Raw genomic sequence first — 20,466 nt, forward strand, 5'->3', positions numbered from 1 at the left:
CATATCATCATTTGCAAGTGCATTCAGTACTCTAAGAAAGTAGGATTGGAGACGGGTGAAATCTATTTACCTTCCCAACTGGTTTGGAAGTGCACATGCCGCGCACGCACGCTCACTTCACGTGCACACTTGGACCCTCTGCGCACGTGCAAACCCTTCTGTGCATGCGCAGAGGGTAAAAAACAGGTTACTTCCTGGTTAAAACCAGGCAGGTGGGTGGGCGGAGCCTTGTGTCACCATCGCTACCAGTTCTCCGAACCAGGAGCATTTTACCCCTGATTGGAGGAGAATGAGTTTGCAAAAGTATGCATCCTGTTTTAAAATAATCTCTTGCTATTTGCGTGAAGTTGGCATATTTTGCAATAACTTACCCAACAAATCAGGGCAGCATATGTGAAGGGTGGGCGGGTTGTGGTATGCCGGTAATAGTCAATGCTGGGGGTTTTCACTGTGGTGACAAAAGTAATTAGTCAGGCAATTTTCTACTTTCTGGAGTCTTCCGGTCCTATTTCCTTTCTGCTTTCTTGAAGGCATTTGCTTTCTAAATATTAGAAACCTGATATTGCTTCTATAGATGTAAAACCTGACCAACGACTTGTAGCAAGCCTTCAAGTACAGCAAATAAAAATTCACTACTGTATACATTCAGAAGCTGATTAGCTCCCTATTGGCTCTAACCATCGTGCAGTCTTATAAAGCACAGAAACTTGTTTATCGATGGACTTAAGCTGTTAAGTGGCACTGCCTCTATATTAAGCAAATAAATTGTTCTTATTTGTATAGAGTAAAAACCTAGAATGCAGATTGCATTCCAGTTTGCCACAGTATTGCTGAAACTAGAATTCTGAAGCAGAACTTAGAATGTAGGTCTAGCTGTTCCCACTCAAAATGGCTCAACATCCACCCATACCATTCTGCTTTTTTTATGCTCACTCTTCAGCCTTACACATCCCAAATGGGTTTTTGCAATTGCCGTCCTGTTCTAGACAAATAGCAGAACTTGATCCTTCATCCGGATGCAAACTCCTGTAATCTTAACATTTGAAATTTAGAAATTGAGTTCTGCCTCCAGTCTCCCACAATGCACTTCTCACCTGAATTGCTGTAGAACCCGTGATGATTGGAAACACAGATCCCATTCACAAATTCACTCCTTGGCCCTTTGGTATGCTGTGAGAAGATGAGCCCTGACCCATATGAAAGCGGTGAATGGGAGGTCAATGCTAGCTCTGCCCTCATAACAGCCAGTTTCTGCTTTTCTTGTGCCAGCTGCATCACAGAACAAAGATGGGAAAACTATGGTCAGTTTCTAGATGAGCCATTCAACTTTATTGAAAATATGCAGGAAACATCATGCATATTCCCACTTATCATGTTATTTAACCTCATATTAAAAGAAAATTCTTCATATAGTTAATGATGGAGCCCAGAGTTTGGGAATATAAGGGTGTCTTTAAATTGTACCTCTGTCTTTATTTGTATTTGCAATAACTCTAGTCTATTCTTTTTTCCAACTTTTTAGAGATTGAACAATAAGTGTAAACACATTTAAACTATATTTGGCTATTGGGGGGGGGGGTTCCTGCTTTGAGGTTTTTCCCCATTTGGAAGTGCTAGGTTTGCTAACTTAAGGGTTGCCCTGAAATTGTTCATAATACCTCTTGTTACTATGTTTGGTTATGGAAGTGACATAACTTGGAGAATTCAATTTGATTTAGATCATCTTGGGTACTTTAGTTTTATGGGCTTTATCTTCCAGAATCCCCCAACTAACATAGCCATAACTAAGAATTGTGGAAGATGGTCTAGGCTAGGTGCAGTTAGATTAGTCAAAGGAATGTGATTTCCTTAAGCATGTTCCCTTCTTTCAAGATTGCACTCACCCGATCTTCTAATTTGCGCACCAAATCCTCTTGACTTTGCCACTCAGTATTATCTGCTCTGCATTCCCTGTATGTGACTCTGCAAACAACAATAGCCACAGGCCATTTTAGACATATCACCCAGCTACCATTTTTTTCAAAACCATATTGATCACTGACACTCAGAGGAGTTTTTTTTGGGGGGGGAGGGGGGGTCATTCTCTACTGATGTTGAGTCACCAGTGCACATTAGGCAAGATGGAGCACCATAATAACTACTTTGTGCAGAATATAGACAGCTTGATTGCGTTCATCCAGGCAGATGAAACTGAAACTACTATCCTATGATTGCTTCTAATCAGGACCAACTTCAAGACAGAATCCTGAAGAAGCAATAAGGCAACATTTTGTTTTGCTTGGTGGGTGTAAATGATTGCATTCAACCTAGAACCCTCCTTCCATCCACCGAATACAGAAACAGGAGTTGCCAGAGTCATCAATCATAGGCTTTCCCTTCAAAGTTGATAGTACAAGGCATTTCAAGAAGAAGCTAAGAAATTCAGAAGCAAGTCTGAAAGAATTGGGCTCTCGTTTTGTGGTGATGATTCATCAGAACTGGGATTAGAGCTCTGTGTCTTAACCTGTGTCTTTAATTCATAAGATTGCAATTATGATTTAGAGGTGGAATCTAACTAAAAGAACATGATTTGAGGTTGGAAACAGAAGAAAGCTTGCTTTCATCTTTCCCAATTAAATGTATGTGCTGCAAATCTGTGTAGCTATTAAAATAATAAAGCAGAAATGCAGAGGTGTGAAAGTCTAATAGAGTGATGGGTAAGATTGTCAGCACCTGCTAAGAATTGCTTTTGGTACTGTACAGATTAGATTGCAAAAAGAAAATGCATTATAAAAATAGCCACTCTGTGCATTTAAAATTGATACTACAGGTAGTCCTCAACTTATGACCACAATTGAGCCCAGAATTTTTGTCGCTAAGCAAGACAACTGTTAAGTTAATTTTGCTCTATATTTCGACCTTTCTTGCCATAGTTGTTAACAGAATCACTATAGTTGTTAAGTTAGGAACATGATTGTTAAGTGAATCTGGCTTCCCCATTAACTTTGCTTGTCAAAAGGTTGCAAAAGGTGATCATATGACCCTGGGACACTGCAACCATCATAAATATGTCAATTGCCAAGCATCTGAATTTTGATCACGACTATGGAGATGCTGCAATGGTCGTTAACTGTGAAAAATTGTCATAAGTCTCTTTTCAGTGCCATTGTAACTTTGAATGGCCTCTAAATGAAGTCTTGTACATGGAGAACTATCTGTATCAATGTTGCTAATTCCTAATGTTCTGTCCCTGATCCTGAAATTAGAGGCTAATACTTGGAAGTTCTGGTAATGGAGCTTTGGGTGGGGCACCATGGTAACAATGTTTGCTTGGCTCAAAGAGGGACCTGGCTGAATATGGCAGTTTAGGAATTGAGCCTATTTGGACTCAGAGCAGAGTGAAAAGCCACCCAAGCCAAGGAAAATGCCCTATTCACTGCACAATTATTTTGGTCAATCTGTAAACAGCCCATAATTTGCACCCTAAGGCCAACTTTTTCATTTAAAAGGCTGTCCTTATTGTCCATGAGCGGAGGAGAGGGGCCACACCAGGCTGGCAGAATCTGATGGGAGAAGAATGGAACTAGGGCAGAATCTAGCAAATAATAACAGCCAAATACCATCCAGATAGTTTTCAGACATCAGTATCTCTTATCTCAGGTTGTCTCAACATAATTTCATTTGTTCAACCATACTGGCTGGTTAGCATCCTAAAAATGTTTGGAATTCATCCCCAGCAACTTTTTTAAACAAGCAATGCATGTCTTTGTTGTATTTGTGGTATGGGGCCCACATAGTGCCATGTTACTAATGAATGAGGACACATGAAGCAGTAAACTCAGCTCTCAAATCAGGTTATCTATACAGGAAAATTTTTGCATATACTTGTTTATGCAGCTGTCTAGCCTACATGTGCAACATTTTCATTTTTTAAAATTAAATTATAAAGTCCTAACTTGTTCTGACCTAGGCTTCACCAAATCACGAAACAGACTCCTTGTCTCGAAAAAACTCTTTTTATTTGGCTAATGTGAATTTCTAGCATTCCAGCCAGCAAAGTCCAGGCAAACGGTCTTTCATGGGTGAATTGCAACAGCAGACCAAGCTGATAGCTTCCAGGCGTAACGCTGTACAATGAAATACTTGGCAAGGAGTCTCTGTGAGGCACGAACTCAGATAAGCAAATCTTCACACTAATAAACAAACTAATTGTCTCCTACAAACACCACTCCCCTTTTGCTCCTATTTATTCCCTATGGGAGGGGCCATTCAGCGTTCCCTTGTGCCTTTACTCCCAAGTCGACCCCTGTTCCTTAATTGTTCCCTTCTCCTGACAGCTCTGCGCATGCACACATTGGGAACAGGCTCCAGCTGTTCTTCTGCCCCACTTATCTCTGACTCCGAAGGTAGCTGATAACTGTCAGACGGCCCTGGCCCCATCTCTGCGTCCTACAGAGAGCATTCCTTCCCCAGATTCCAGGACAGGCCCATATTCCTCCTCAACCTCTTCACTGTCCGAGTCTGCTGCCAGCTCCGCTGGCCGCTGGTAGGCCACAACACAACTCTTCAAAAGCTTCGATGATATAAAATACCATTTAAAAATCTTAACACTGAGGGGAAAAAAACACAAATTTTAAAAAACAATGAAGGACAATTGGTACCCAATACACATTCTAATCCAAGTCTTGGGAAAAGCTTGGTTTTCAGAAGCATGGCCGGGGAGGGCCAGTCATATCTCGGGGAAAGGGCGAGGATATTGCTCTAGAGGGAGGTGCTATGAGAAAGAAAGCACGCTTCCTAGGTCCAATTGGGTGGTACTCCTTAATGGATGGGACCTGGAGCATTCCAACTCTGCCTGATCCTAGAGTCCAAACAGAAGCTCCTGAAGACTGATGGCCCTTTAGATTTCCATTCAGACAAAGATTGTGCAGATAATGTTTGAGTCACTTGCTCCATTCTAGCCTCTTTCAAATGTGTTGGATCACATCTCTCAGAATTCCCTCCCTGTATTTTGGATGAGAAATCTGAAAGCTGCAGTGGAACTGCAGATGTGGGCTTGGTAGCAGGGCTAGTTGCCTTAACTAGCTAGTTGTTAGTTGAACCAGTATCCTGCCTCTACAGCATGTTATTGTACATTAAGTGATTCTGTGATATGTGAATGAACAGGAAGACCTAGTATATGAACACCAGTGTAGAAGTCGCTATTAAGTAAGCTGAATGCAGACATGGTCAAACATTTTTTTTTCCTGTCAGAAGACAAAATAAAATCACCACTTTCCCTGTATAGAAGCAAGTAGACTGACAAATGAATGTTGAGTACTGACAATGGGCCTTTCAGTTTTGACTCCTGACAACTGCCTGGACTAATACCTGCAGCTTTCTTAGCAAGGTTTTTTGGAAGTGGTTTGCCATTATCTATGTCCTAGAACTGAGAGAGAGTGTCTTGCCTGAGGCCTACCAACTGATTTTGTGCCTAAGGCAGGACTGGAACTCATGGTCTCCCAATTTCTAGCTTGATGCCTTAACCACTACCCCAAACTAGCTTTTGCCCAGAACATATGGAGCAACTCAAATGGTACATCCAGCCAGCTTGATTCCCCAGGAATCATCTCACCTTGTTGGCAGAGTCAGCCTATAATTCCATCTGTAGCATTCATTTTCTGCTATTCAAAGGATTAGCAAAACTTTCTGAACACTGAGAAGAATTGCAGCAGAGGATCAAATTGTAATGGGAAATAGCAAAACCTGTGCTTTAATATTTGTAGAGATATCTGGAAGGGATGTTTTTGGTGGAAGAAGTAGGCAGAGGTAGTGATGATGGACTGGCTCACCTTTCCTGGTACTGGTGCAAGCAAGAGGTGGCATCTGTGCGAAGCTGCTTTCCTTGAGCGTTTTCTCTGGTGGGAGATGTAGTAAGAGCAGCCTGGTGAGCCCAGTCCTTTTTTCCCGTGTTAATCCCTGAAACAAAACTGGTTAGAAAGAAGAGGAAGGCAGGGAAGGAGCTCCAGGCTACATGCGTCCTGTTTTCCCAGCTTCTACTTACGAGATGCTAAGTCATGGTTTGAGCTTGTTGGCTGAAGATTTGGTGGCAAGACTGAGCCAGAAAACGGCAGGGGGAGTTGCAACTGCTGACTGCTATCCGCATGGGTGTTCTGAGGAAAGTAAAACATGTGTGGAGTAAAAACTGAATACTGGAACGCCAAGCCCCAAATCCTGAAACGCTTCTATTTTCTAATGGCAAACCAGTGCCTACCCAATTGGCAGTCAGAGCCCCAACACATGTGGATTTGTGAAGGATGTCCAATGAGCATAAGGCAGAACTGTCTTGAACCTTTTTCCTTATATCCAGGACACATGCTCAGCATTCATTTTTAAACCATGCCCTTTACTGCTGGATCCAGACAGCTCTATGATTCTCAACATTTCACAAGGCAAATATCTGCCACTTGATGTCCCCAAAAGTATAGAATTGGTTCACATGTCACTCTAAAGGCTAAAGAGCATATAGATAACCCACTAGTTTGTATAGCAGTTCAGTGGATTATGTGGAAAATTTTGTGACTTGCTAATGAGCTAGAAGTGCAAAGATGTAGAAATACAAAGTTATCTTTTGATCCTCTATTATCTGGTAAGCTAACATTCTGCATATATTTATGTTCAGTGTGTTAACAACTGGTGCTTTTACATTCATATCTCAGTTATTTATTAGAAAATGAATATTGCCAGGAAAGGTAGTATTAAAAATATTTTTGATAATTTACATGCATACCCAAGATCAAGCTACTATCTCTGGAGAATCAGAATTCAAATCTAGATGTTTAGAGAGCCAGTTTGGTATAGCAATTAAAGCATCAGGCTAAAAATTGGGAGACTGTTCTGCCTTAGGCACAAAACCAGTGGATGTCTCAGTGGTGGGATTCAAATAATTTAACAACCGGTTCTCTGCCCTAATGATCAGTTGGGTAGGCGTAGTTGGGTGGTCATGTGACTGAGTGGGCGTGGGCGGGGTTGGCGTGACACGGATCTCGTGTGATGCTAAGGACTTCCCTGAGACCCTCACTCACTCTTATTATGCAGGGAATCCTCCAGCTACAAATGTAATAGAGCCTGCAAATTACATTTGTAACCTGGGGATTCATTTGATTGAATGACGTTAAATGAACGTAATCACTCCCTGCTTTCCCTAATGCATTTGTTAATTGAATGCGCAGGTCATTAAATGCACATGAGGTATCTCAGGCTGGGGAATAGCATGTGGGGCCTAGTGCTAGAGCAGGCCATCCAAGGCTTCCCCCAATCCACTGAGACACCTCATGCTCCCCTGTGGTCCCCACAATTGCTCCCCTCCCATCCTGCCCCGCTGGGCCTCCACAGACTGGGCCTGCTTTGCTAGCATCACAGGTTCCACTTACTCCTACCCACCCCATTTCCCATGGATAACTTACTTTTTGAAGATCTCCAGAGGTCCAGACCCACCGGCAGTGAAGCCAAAGTATTTTATTCAGCTGCTGGCAAAGCTGTAACAACGTGAAATCTAAGGAAAACATTTTCACCAGCTTCTGAATAAAAGACTTTCACTTAGGACCATGTGCTTTAGGACAGCTTCAGGGATTAAAGTAGCAATAGCAGCCAATCAACGAGCAGCTTGCTTCCTTTGTCTCATTGGGCTAAACTGCAAGCCCCTTGTTGATTGGCTGCCATACCCCAATCCCTGAAGCTGCTCATTTGAACTAGCCAGTCAGTAGCAAGCAGGAGGTTGCTCCATGCCAGCCAACTGGGCCCAAACTAAGCCTGAAGGCCCTCATGGCAGAGAAGCCAGTCTTTTATTCAGATGGGGAAAATTGTTTTCCTTACATCTCACTTCTTACAGCTTCACCAGCTTCTGAATAAAAGACTTTGGCTTCTCTGCCATGTGGATCAGCCTCTTCTGCAGTGAAAAGTAAGTACAGTAAAGCCATTAGAAATGGGGTGGGGAGGAATAAGTAGGCCCATGGAGGCTCTATTTTGGCCTGTAACAGGCCGGGAGAGGCCTCTGGAGGCCCGAATGGTGCCTCAGAGGGCTGGATCGGGCCCACGGAGGCTCAATTTTGGCCTGTAACAGGCCAGGCAAGGACTCCAGAGGCCTGAATGGGGCAAGGCTTCAGCTGGTTCGGTGAACTGACCAAGCAGTTAACAACCGGTTCTAGTGAACCAGTCTAAACCAGCTGAATCCCACCACTGGATGGTCTCCCTCAGCTCTAGGAAGCAGGCAAGGGCAAACCACTTCCACAAAAACCTTGTCTGACAGCAAAACAGAAACGGATGACTTCTCAAGAAGCGTCATCAGCTACATGACAGGCCCATCTTCACTGTCACATACAATTACTTACTGGTTGCTTATATGATGCAGTCCGTATCACCACAGATGGCCGATTCTGGTTAGTTATTCTCAGGCTAGGCTGAAATACTATCTTGGAACTTTGCGAACAGGGTGCCTTGGGACCCGGCATTGAGAATTGGTAATATCTGAAATAAAATTTAATCAAATTAACATACACTTCAACCATCTTTTTTCTATATGGTCAAGACCCAAGTCTTAAAAGTGCCTGAAAAAAAAGCAATGTCAGTAACTGCCATGGACTCTTCCTCTGTTTCTGACATAAAAATACACTTGATGCTATTCCAGCAGAGAAACAAAGAGAAGGGCAAATGGATTTCCATTTTTCTATAAATAATATACATATACTTTCAACATATGTGGTGCTTCACAACCTCTTAATTCCATTATTGTTATTATTCCCAAGGAAACCTTATGGTATTACCTGAAATATTTGCAAAAACACAGGGTAGTTCCATTATAGTCTACTATCTACATACAATCTAGTATCTACATACAATCTAAAACTCTCCTCAAACTGAAAAGCAGTGTTTCCTATTGACTTATAAGGAATACTGTACTGTACAACTTAATCGTGTAAGCTGCCTAGAGTCACTTGACGGTGAGAGGGTGGCATATAAAAGTATAATACAATTTTACTTTTCCAGAAAGGGGACAGTCAAAGAAGCTGTGGCTCTTTTCTGCATAGCCTTCTGGGAATTGTAGGCAGTTTCTCGTTTGCTGTTTCTCTTCTTCTACAAAGGAAATGGTAGCTTAGCCTAATATAGAAGACTGTGAGGCATGCTAGAAATTATTCTAGTTTCTACGTGCATTGTTTTGTTAAGCAGTCTCGATCTTTCAAAAATAACTCATTTTAACTGTAGAATAATTATTTTCTCTATTTTAAACCAGCTGTGCAATACTGTATAAATTTCAGCTAAATTTGCAATTTCTTAGGCACCATGCTACTTCTTTTTGCTATTATCAAACTTCGAAAACTCCGAAATAGATGAAATCTTAATTTATTACAAGAAAAAAAAAATCTTGACATGGAATTTGATGCTACCTCTTTGAGATTCCCAAATTAAATCTTGTTAAATTAGCATTTTAAACTGCATCATAAACTATTGTTTTTCAATTTTTAAAAATTATGATTTATTTTTCTTTGCCATCCAAAGTTTTTTCTGATAGATCCATGCCCATATAATTTTGTTTAATAAATAAAACAAATTAGTTGTCTTATTTTTTTATATTTTTGTCTACAACATAAAATATTCAAGAGACTCTTAAAACATACCATAGTCCTTACTGATAGCCGAATGTGGCTTAAAAGTCCATCCTACTTGAGTCTTGCTATTGTTATTAATATGATTTTGAGACGTGCTACACTTCCTTTTTTTGAAGAATTCTGCAATCTGCATTTCATTACTAGGATTATAGTTTTGTATAAAGAATATACTGTCCCACAACAGAGAAAAACAGAGAGTTTCTAGAAAATAACATCAACAAATAGGAAGCTTGGCAAGTAAAATACCCATGACACATGCTTTTAAACATCCTTGTGTATTCATTGAGAAGCTTGCTCCACTTGGATTTTATAAATGGATGTGCATATTTGCTTATCACATATGTTTGTGCACATTTTCCCCAACCTCACATATTTGCTACAGAAAAAATATTTTTTTCTCCAAATATACATTAACCATAGGGAATTGATAAGTCAGTGGCATATGAATGTGTTTTGCCTTGTCAGGTGATAAAATAGAACTAAAAAGGATCGCAGTGCAACCTTCATTTTTAAGATAAAGTTAAATTATTTTGAAATAATAAACATCATTAAAATAAACTCCTTCTATAAATAATACAGTTATTTGAAAATACAAATTGTTCACAGGCATATCTCCTGAATGTGTATACCTGCAGAATTTCTGAATGAAATAGACTTTCTAAAAAAAATTATTGCACCTAAATACAGTTTCCAAAAAAATTGGAATTGGTTTATTCATAGGAAACAAATCCTTTTGAAAAATGAATATATAATGTTCTTGAAAAAGAAATTATCATGGGAAAGACAACTCTCCCTCAATAATCAGATCTACCACAGTGGGTTTATACAAAGATAAATAGGGAAGGAGGAAAAAATAACTTCAAAATAATGAAGTATTCATGGATAAAATCTATTTATGCATCACTAAGAATCATCACTGACTTGATGCACATAATCAATCAAATGTAGAAGTATCAGGTCATACTAAATATAATCCTGTCCTATATGTAGTTCCATATGCCTCAAGCAGACATGTAGGCCATAAAATGTATATTCATCTTACTAGGTTTACCATTATTTTATGAATTATGACTTGTTTCTCAATCTCAAAAAAATAACTGAAATTACCAAAAAACCTTTGTTAGGAACCTCACAAACTATAGTAGGGAACTATAGTAGATCCTAGAACTGATTCAGTAACAAATGCAATGATTTAAAAAATGTATATTAAATTAGTTTGTTTCAAGAAGTGTCTCTTTTGAATATTTGCTTGGCAGGTTACGATTTGGAATTTACATAGTCGTGACTTGCATACTTTCTAAGGACTACATGGAAAAAAAGTAGTGCATTAGTTAGCAGTGGAAAGTATTGCACACCGGAAACTAAAGGGAGTCATCTAAATGTAAAATCTATCCCCTCCTATAATCCCAAACTTGTAATATTTCTGTTCCTGGCCCATAACTTCATCCTAAGTAACACTCATTTGCCTCCCAAAATTTTGAAGTCATCTTGTTTCTTACCACCGGGCAAAACACGGTGATAATGTTTATTTTGTAGAAATGCAAAGAAAATGCTTTCACACAATGGGTTGCAAACCGCTGATCCACATTCCCCGAAAATGTATGTCACAAGCGGTTGGTACCTTATATAAAAACTTTCCTATACGTCAAACCAAGTATCGAACAACTTTCTGGGGTTAAAAATTTCCCTCTTGGCAAACAGATGAGCCAGAAATGCCTAACTTACACCATGTGTTCTCAAGTTCACCTAACATGGAACAGGGTCTGTAGTTTTACAGATTAGGATTATCTATAAACATTGTTAAATTTATTTACTAGATTGTGTATGCCACTCAGTCAAAGGGATTCTAAGCAATTTACATTCCCCTCTTACAGTAAAAAGGCTAAAACACCAAAATAAACAACAAATCAGTTATAATTGCAATTACAAAAATGTTGATACCTGAAGAACAAAACAAAAACCTGTTATTTATAGGAGTTCCACTTCTTGACTTCTTTTTTTAAAAGACACATTAGAATGGCTGTCCTAAAATTAATAGGCTGGAAGTTATCTGCTAAATGTTGAGTGTTATTACAAAAAGAGACAAAGAGAAACCTGGATTTTGTGAGAATGACAATCCGTAAATGAACTTTCCCTTCTGATTTTCTTGGATAAGTGGCAGCAGAAAGCCTTGGAAGGTCCATGAAAATCCATTTTAATCATCTGTTTTTCAAACTCTTTAATTCCAAAGGTGTAAAAATGTCCCCATTAAAAAGATACTTAAATGCATAATGTCCATGTTAATTATTATATAATAGAATAATAAATTGAAATTCTGTGGGGGAGCCATTTTGTACATGAGATTTCAATAAAACAACTAATACATTTTTTTTTTATTTTGGGGAAATTCTGTTCATGGGAAATTGAACAACTAATTTTGCATTGTGGTGTCATATGCAATGCTGTTTACCTTATAAGTCCAAACATGATCCAGAAATTATAACTCACTGACCATTAAATTTATAGATTAAGCCCAGGGTTGGATTATTTTGCATAAATGCATGTATCCAAAACTTTACATAGTGTAAATATTACATACAGTGATTTTAACAGCTTTGGTGGTGTACAACCATTCAAAAAAAACAGAAGTACCATCTATACCTCCTCTGAATTTTTTCCCATCCGTAAAACAGGGAAGTACAGAATCTGAAACTCACTGGGGAAAAAATAGAGTAGAAACGTATTAAGCAGAAGAGCAAAGGTAAAGACAAAAGTTAAAGTCCTGTCTCTCGCCTTCATTTCTGCTCAAAAATTATCCTAATTTTTATGTAATATGTGATACTGCTTTCAACCTCTCAGTTACAGTTGTAAAACTGCAAAATATATTGTCAGAGCATTGATCTCCAAAAGTTTAAGGGACCCTGCAAATATTACTTAATTACAAAATAGATCCTGAACTGATTTAATATATGAGTTCTGAAAACCCATTTGTGATTTGTGAACCATACGGTTACTAAATTATCTGATATAATTTAAATTAAGTAAAATTTATTTATTGCATAAATTGAAACGTTAACTACTGCCCATCACATAAATTGCTCCAAGTTCATGAAATGGAAGTTTTCTTGTATCCATAACTGACATTTATTTTCTTTCTTGCAAACTGTTTATATATCCTAGTTTTACCTGTTTATATATCCTAGTTTAACCTTTTTAGATTGCAATGATTCAGAGAGATAAAGTCTTGGCTAACTGGTCCTTATCTGAGAAACTTTCTATATTTTTAATGCAAATAAATAAGACACTTTTACAATTTCAAAAACAAAAAAATGTTTTCCACATATTACATATGTAATTTTATCTATATTGGCACATATATTTGAACAAGAATGTTGGCCTACCATTAGAGGTAGGACTTTAAATAATACATAAACAGAAAAGCATGTTTAGATTTTATGGCAAGTAATAATTCAGAATTTAAACATTCATAGAGTGTGAATTGCTTCAGTGATAATTCAGATTCACACACACACCTCAAACTGCTACTTGTATATATTGAGTTTTTCATCATGTGGAACTTTCTCTGGTATTTTCAGTGGAAGGCCAAATACTGCATTCTCTTTCTTTTATAGAAGAGATACCTCCATCTGTTACTGTTATGAAGACTTTTTTTTATGAGAATCCACAAAAAGTTCTAGTTTCCAATTTTTTCAACCATTGGTTTCACCACTGTCCAGCGAGAGGCTTTTATGAAACAAACAGGCCCAACATAAAAGTAACAGCCATTATGATATTTATGTCCAGCATCTAATCTTTAGGCATGCTGTCTCCAAGTACAAAAATTCCACATAGCCAAACTAATAGGTTATAATAACTCTGTCCAATTATTTTAAGTAGCTGTTTGAATTAATCACTGCATCATCACTGTATTGCATTGACAATGGCTTTTCCCAGATTAAACTCATCCTGTTAGAAGAAATTCTTTCTTTCTTGACCCTAAACCTAAATAGATAAGCAATTTAATTGGAGGAGCCCATGCTCCTATGGCACAAACAAAAAAAGAATAGTTATATGTGCTTTAGAAATCTGGTAGCATGTTTTCTAACTACAAATTTCATAAACTGCATAAACTTTTGTGAACTGTAGCTCATTTCACCAGATGCATAGAGTCCTGGAAGTTCTGCATTCTTTAAAACCGCTACAACTTTATAACAAATACAGGAATGCCTGAGACAAAATACAGTCTCTGGATCTAACATTTTTTAACATTGAATTTTAGAATACGACCCAGCATATCTCAGTTAAAATAAATGAATTTAAGAGGGCATATATCATATATCAAGATATTGAGCTTATTCAGAAAATCTGAATATATTTTAAATACATTGAAATCCCCCCCAATACATATTTCCTACTACAGTATCTAAGAAGCCAGGATTTAGATAATGAATACTACAAGTCAATTCCTTTGCAATGTTCATTGTGTTCCTGTTGCAAAATACGATTTAAAGTTGGTATTGGTATCAAAAGTGTCAGTATTAATACCATCTCAATTTGCACATCTAATTGGCATGTACATCCTGAATTTTGGACCAAACATTGTATCAGATTTATATTGGTTTATATAAAATCCATGGAATAGGTTGAGTAAAGCATGTTTTGTGAAAATCTAAATGTCCCTTCAAGTATTGTGAGATACTATTTTGAATTGGACAGAATACAGTTGGTGATGTAGATAGTCCAATTGTTTTTTTTTAATGGTATAAAATCTTCGATAGTCTGATTTTTCAGAATAATTGGAAAGCCAAGTAAACTTACCGCCTGGGGCTTTGCTTTTCAGATCAGATGAGGTCAGTGGATGGATATATAGTGAAGAATCCTCAAAAACAAATCAGTATTTATATTGTGAGGAAGCCACCTGCCAAAGCCACAGGAGTTGTCATAGCCCAATCTGCTTATCAGGGGTATTTTTCTTCTTCTTTTTCTGACTATAAAGTAGTATATGGAAAATGTGAAAATTGTAATCTTTTTTCTTTGTTTTGTCAACCTGCCCTTTTACACGTAATGACTTAATTTTTTCTTTCCTCTTTTGAGACATAAAAACATGTCATAGTATATCAGACTGACTTTTATGTTAAACCACATAAAGTATATTTCATGTATATTCATGCCATCCAAGCACTTATATCTACACGTGTAGAAATTTTCCAAATATATTTCAAATTCTTTCACATTTTATGATATTTTTTAGATATATGTTTCTAAAACTCATCTACGTGCATTAATCAGTAAAAGCTGTCCTCTGCCTCCATTTCTTTTGCAGTTCTGATCAACTGAAAGCAGAGAAAGCATTTTAACAGCACAATCCTACCACTTTTTAATCAAAAATAAGTCCTACTGACTTTAGTGAATTAATTTCCTCCTATGTGGGTTACAACCATGGACTACGCAGAAAAAAATTTCATTAAGTTTTATGAAGTTTACTCCATAATTAATCGGTATAAAGCCCAACTCACCTCACAGGGTTGTTGTGGAGAAGTATTAATAGGTTTGCTGCCTTGAGTTGTAAATGAAAGAAAAGGCAGGATAATTTAAAAAAAAACAAAACCTGTCCTGCAATATTTGACAAGCTGTTCAAAATGAAACTCTCATATGTAGTGAGTACCAATCAGTCCATACAGGTTTAATGTTCAATTGTTTATATGCAGCACACTATCTCCATGAAACATCCATCTTAGAAACATCTCCGTCTTAGTATTTTATTCTAGAGAATTTTAGTTTTGGTAGCATGTCTAACAAATAAAAATAAAGTCCCTTATTGAAAGTTAAAGTGAAATACGTATTAACTTTGTTTTTGCATTTATTCAGAAGAAAAACAATTAACAATAGAACCATTACACTTATAAAAATAAGAGGAAAATAAATTCCAGGATCTTTTTTCCACATAACTTTATATAGTTATTGGCATCCCCTTTTCTTAAATTAGTACTTGAATGGAAAACCACCTTTTACACAACCTACCTAATTCAAGTTACTGAATTAAATATGTTTATTTTTTAAGTATTTATGCAGGTGTTCTCAGGCAGATTTCACAATGAGAAAATCTATTTTTTCCCCTAATATATTCTTAAATTACTTTTCCTGTTTTTGTTGACATTCTGAGATGGCAATTCAGAAATGGTAAGCATACCCTTGAGTCAAGCTCAGATCCTGAAATCACCATGGGTGCATTCCTGTAGTTTTCTCGTCAGCAGTATGGAATTAATTTATTATTGTGTTATTTGGATTTCCCAGTTTTCCCTGGTGGTTTCCCATTTGAATCTAAATTTAAGAAAAGGAGATGCCAATAAATGCTAGGACACATGGAGTTTTCTTTCATCACAACAAAGTTTGTATCTTTTTGAATGCACTTTTTTTCAGTGTCTTGTTTATTTGTCTTTTGTTTTTGTGAAAAAAATCCCTTTTTAAAGTTTTTGAATAAAAATATAACATTGATTAAAAAAAGAACAAGAGTCTCCAGCCTTCCCTGAACAGCCTAAGCAGTTAGAAATTTATTTATTTAATTATTTTTATATGGTAGTTAATCTCACAAAGCCAACTCTGAACAGCCAAGAAGGATTTTAAAAAATACAATATAAAGGTCATCTCACAGGAACCATGAGGTTCTTTCAGGAAAAAGGTTTCTTTTACATATTTTACATATTGTTTTCTCTTCCACATTTTATTGCTTGTTAAACTGAATACACAATCCACACAATTTGCACCTGTAGTATAATAATTAGGGGGAAAAATAGAATATATTGCTTGTTGTGAACGCATACACAAATATTTTATACAGCTTTATCCACATTTGATCAGAAACCCATACATACATACAATGTCTAGATAATCTATCAAATTTCTGAAATTAGCTGCATTGAATGGAAAGAAACCTCAAACACCTTGTCCTGGAAAGTAAGTTTCGTTTCATATTCACGGACACCAACTCTTTGCCCCCGTGTTGGACTACCCCGAACGTCAGCTCCAGACAAATGCAAAATATCTCAGAGACCAAAATGACTGACTCATCATCACTCTAGAATTTTCCTTTATCCAACCCAGCATTATACCATTTCAGTCATAAAGATCCAAATGCAAATATTTCAGATGTTATCAATGTACTCAGTTTTTCAGTGTAAAGAGCAAGTCACACAATGTAGAGAACCCAGATAAAAAACAAAGAGAAGGAATAAATCGGGCCTTAATAATGCTCCCAGTTCACTTCAGTACTTAATTTAGAAGAGGCTGGTTTCATCTTTAGGCCATGCAGGAGAATTGCCTTAGGATACGGAAGTTGATGGAATAGCACCTAGATGGTGATTAGCAGCAGCAATCTCATTGAGTCCAGTTCTGTTCTGGGGGACAGAACCTATAGAAGCTCATCCCACTGCCTTCATGTGTCACAGAGGATTCAGTTCCATTATAATCATTCAACTGTTAGTCTAGCCAGCTTGTATACATAGGATGAAGAAGTGGGTCCATCTTACTTTTCGTTTCAGGCTGCAAAATCTCATAACCCATCCTTCTTTAATTATTCTGACTCTATCTTTTTGTTTTCAAGTGCCTCGCAAGCAAAGATCAAAGCCCTTCACTGGTCTTCAGCTGTATAGTATATTGGGTGTGGGTGTGTTAAGAAGAGGCTGTTGTCATCATGCCATGTCATTTATTTGATTGTTTTTCCCTAGATCATAGGTATTCGCCTTCCACTTATAATCCATACAAGTTTTATATTTGGAGGAGGACCCATTTTTCTCCTCGTAGAGTGAGAATTAGGAAGCCCCGTACAGTGATGAGAGGTTTGTTATTGTTCTTTTAATTATGGGGCCAAACGCATATATATCTTTTTAACTGTATTTTAATGTTTGTATCTATATTTTTTACTTTGGCTGTACACCGCCCTGAGTCCTTCGGGAGAAGGGCGGTATATAAATTTGATAATAAATAAATTTTAAAAAATGAAGAAGATAGAATGCGAGGGAAGTCAGGGAATTAAAGAATCTGAGTTTCAGTCATGTTAATCCTACAAAGTAAGGATTACAGAAAAACGCAGGATGACTTCATAAGATACCAGTTTTCTAAGAAAAACGAATTGTTCTTTCCAACTACCGGTAACTTTGGAAACATAGTCATACAATCATATTCTGTTTCTTTTCATAGAATCTGGTGAGGTTTCAGACTGTAATCTTCCACTTGTAATTATCCCCTATTTTCTTACTGTTTGTTCTATGATTTCTCTTCTTCGTTTTTTTTTTTTTTAAATGAATGGGCAATGAACTCATGTGCTGGAAGGCTCCAAAAATGTCCCTCACAGCTATCTGCCAACATTGTCTCATATACACACACAGTGAATTCTGGATCATTGTGAATGACCTGTATGTAGTTCTCCACTGCTTAATCGCTCTTTCTTCTGCTTGGGGAATTCTAGGAGTTGAAGTCTACATATCTTAAAGTTGTCAAATTTTAGAAATACTAATTTAGTGTAACATATAAATTGGAAATTTCTTGCTAGGCAATCAAATATTTTTTTAAAAGATCTTGGTTCTTGGTTTCAACTCAGATATCATAGAAGTACAAGCCAGAAGTCTACCTTCATGAATCTCATTGAATCAGGCTTGTGGAAACTAAGTTACCACTTCATTCGATTGTTTGCAGTCCTTCACCTGCCACAATTAACAAAGATTGATGGTAAAATTTCAGGCCAATATGAGACAGAAAATTGACAAAAGCCAAAATCCATACTTTAAGTTCCAAAAAAGGGCCAACACTGTTTGAAAAACAAATGGTGGGATATAATTTTATACTATTTTGTGGCAGAAAACAGACATGATATAAACAGTAGTGAAAGCCCTCAATATACCTAAAAATCAGGCATATATCTGAACTGCAAAATTCCAGAAGACCCTTAAAAAGTAGCAAAGAGGTACATAAAACTGTGTTCTATTGAGTGATCATACAGATTTCTGAATCCCAGATATGGTAGTTCTTCTTACCAGAGTTTTCAAAGAATTGTATTTTTTGAAATTGATGCAGAACCCAGGGAACAAACATACAATTATGCCCTGCTCACATGAGCTACCCATGTCATTTTTCATCTTACCCGCTTGGCCTTGGGCTATCATAAAATGAGTTGCCCAGCCCTAAATAAACTATTAAAGTAACTCCTCTGGTTTGTTGAGTTCATTGACACTGAGTGAAATATGCAAACTTAGCTATGCATACTCAAAATGTATTAGCCTAAGACATTTTGCTTCCTGAAATGAAAATATTAAATAGCACCACTCCCTTCCCAGACAACTGACATCGGTAGTTGAATTATTTTGGCACCTGAGGCAGAAAATCCTACAAGTGTTTGCCTTCCCTTCCAATAATAAAAATATAGAGAAAACAAATTGCCAATCCCTGACATCCAAATCAGCCAGCCATAAATTCATGCTTCAGTCTAATTCCAGGGGTGACCTTTGGAAAAATTAAGTCAAGACCAAAGAATATAAGCTTCCACAATATGAAATTAAGAATTAGCTCTGATACTAATGATAAAGGGTTATATGAACAGTCTGAATATAATTCTGACTTCAGTGAAACATCTTTCACTGAAGTAATGGTAATTTTTCCACAAAAAAAATCTTCAGTGAATGCAGTTATGATCAGAGAAGTACCAATAAAGGAGAATATTCGCACAGAATATTTACATCATCTGAGCACGGATGTTGTTACCTAATTTGGGTAATGAAATGTCTGCAAGAAAACAACCAAGCTCAGAAAGCACCAAGGATCAGAAAAGTAAAATGAGAAAGAGGAGTTTAACTTTCTCTTCAGACTTGAGGGACTTTCAGTTCAGCCTCTCTGAAAATACCGTGTGCTTTTGTAATTATAATTACACACCAAGAAAGTCAGAAAGTAAATAGTGATTTTCAGCAGAAAAAAAATGATACACAAAAGAAAAGATCACCTCTTTCACTGTTTGTTCACTCCTCTTCCAAAAAATAGCTTCATTAAAAAAAAAGTTAATATTTCATTACACACAATTACCAAACATGTAATTTTCTATTAATCTGTTATGGATTCTGAAAGATACAAATTCCCAACAAAATTTGAAAAGGAAGTCACTTTAATAATTGAATTCACTTTATCTATCTTCCTGCCTAGCTGTGAAGTTTTCTATTTTAGAATGTAATTATTATTTTTGATAATTTTTCCACTAACTACTAGTAGCTCTTTGTTTAATGGCATTGCGGACTCATGTAATTGATATCTGCCAGAAAGGTTGCAACTATTTCAGTTATGAAGTATTTATCTTGGTTTCCTGGCCTAAATATATTTCAAACACATTGCAGGTTCTTCTTAATTTGTACCTGAAGTTGCATGGAAAACGGAATGAGGGAGATGGGCAAATAAAAATACAGCTGTTTTTGTTGTTCTTAAAGAATTGAGTCCATTACTTGTTTGTCTACACGGTTTAAATACTGTCTCATAACAGTCATACACATTGACAATAACTGACACAATTATTGCAGGCATTTTTATTTTCTCTGGGAAATCTGAAATTAACACATTAATGCATGACTGATCGTGCGTGCAAATGGATAGGTATAAAAACCATATCATCAAGTTGTGCTCTATTGTACCTAGCGGTTAAGGGTTTGTCCTTCCTAGTTTCTAATCCACTGCTTACATAACACACAAAAATATATCTCCCAAGGGCATTTTGAATATGTACTACTTTAAGCTGTTTGTGTGTGTCTGTGTGTGTGAAAGCTGATTCTTAGGTATGGCCCTATCCAGTGGTGGGATTCAAGTAATTTAACAACCGGTTCTCTGCCCTAAT

This window comes from Pituophis catenifer, unplaced genomic scaffold, assembly GCF_029215685.1.
Source record: "Pituophis catenifer annectens isolate HBS135680 unplaced genomic scaffold, rPitCat1.0.hap2 SCAF_2, whole genome shotgun sequence".
Lineage (NCBI taxonomy): Eukaryota > Metazoa > Chordata > Lepidosauria > Squamata > Colubridae > Pituophis > Pituophis catenifer.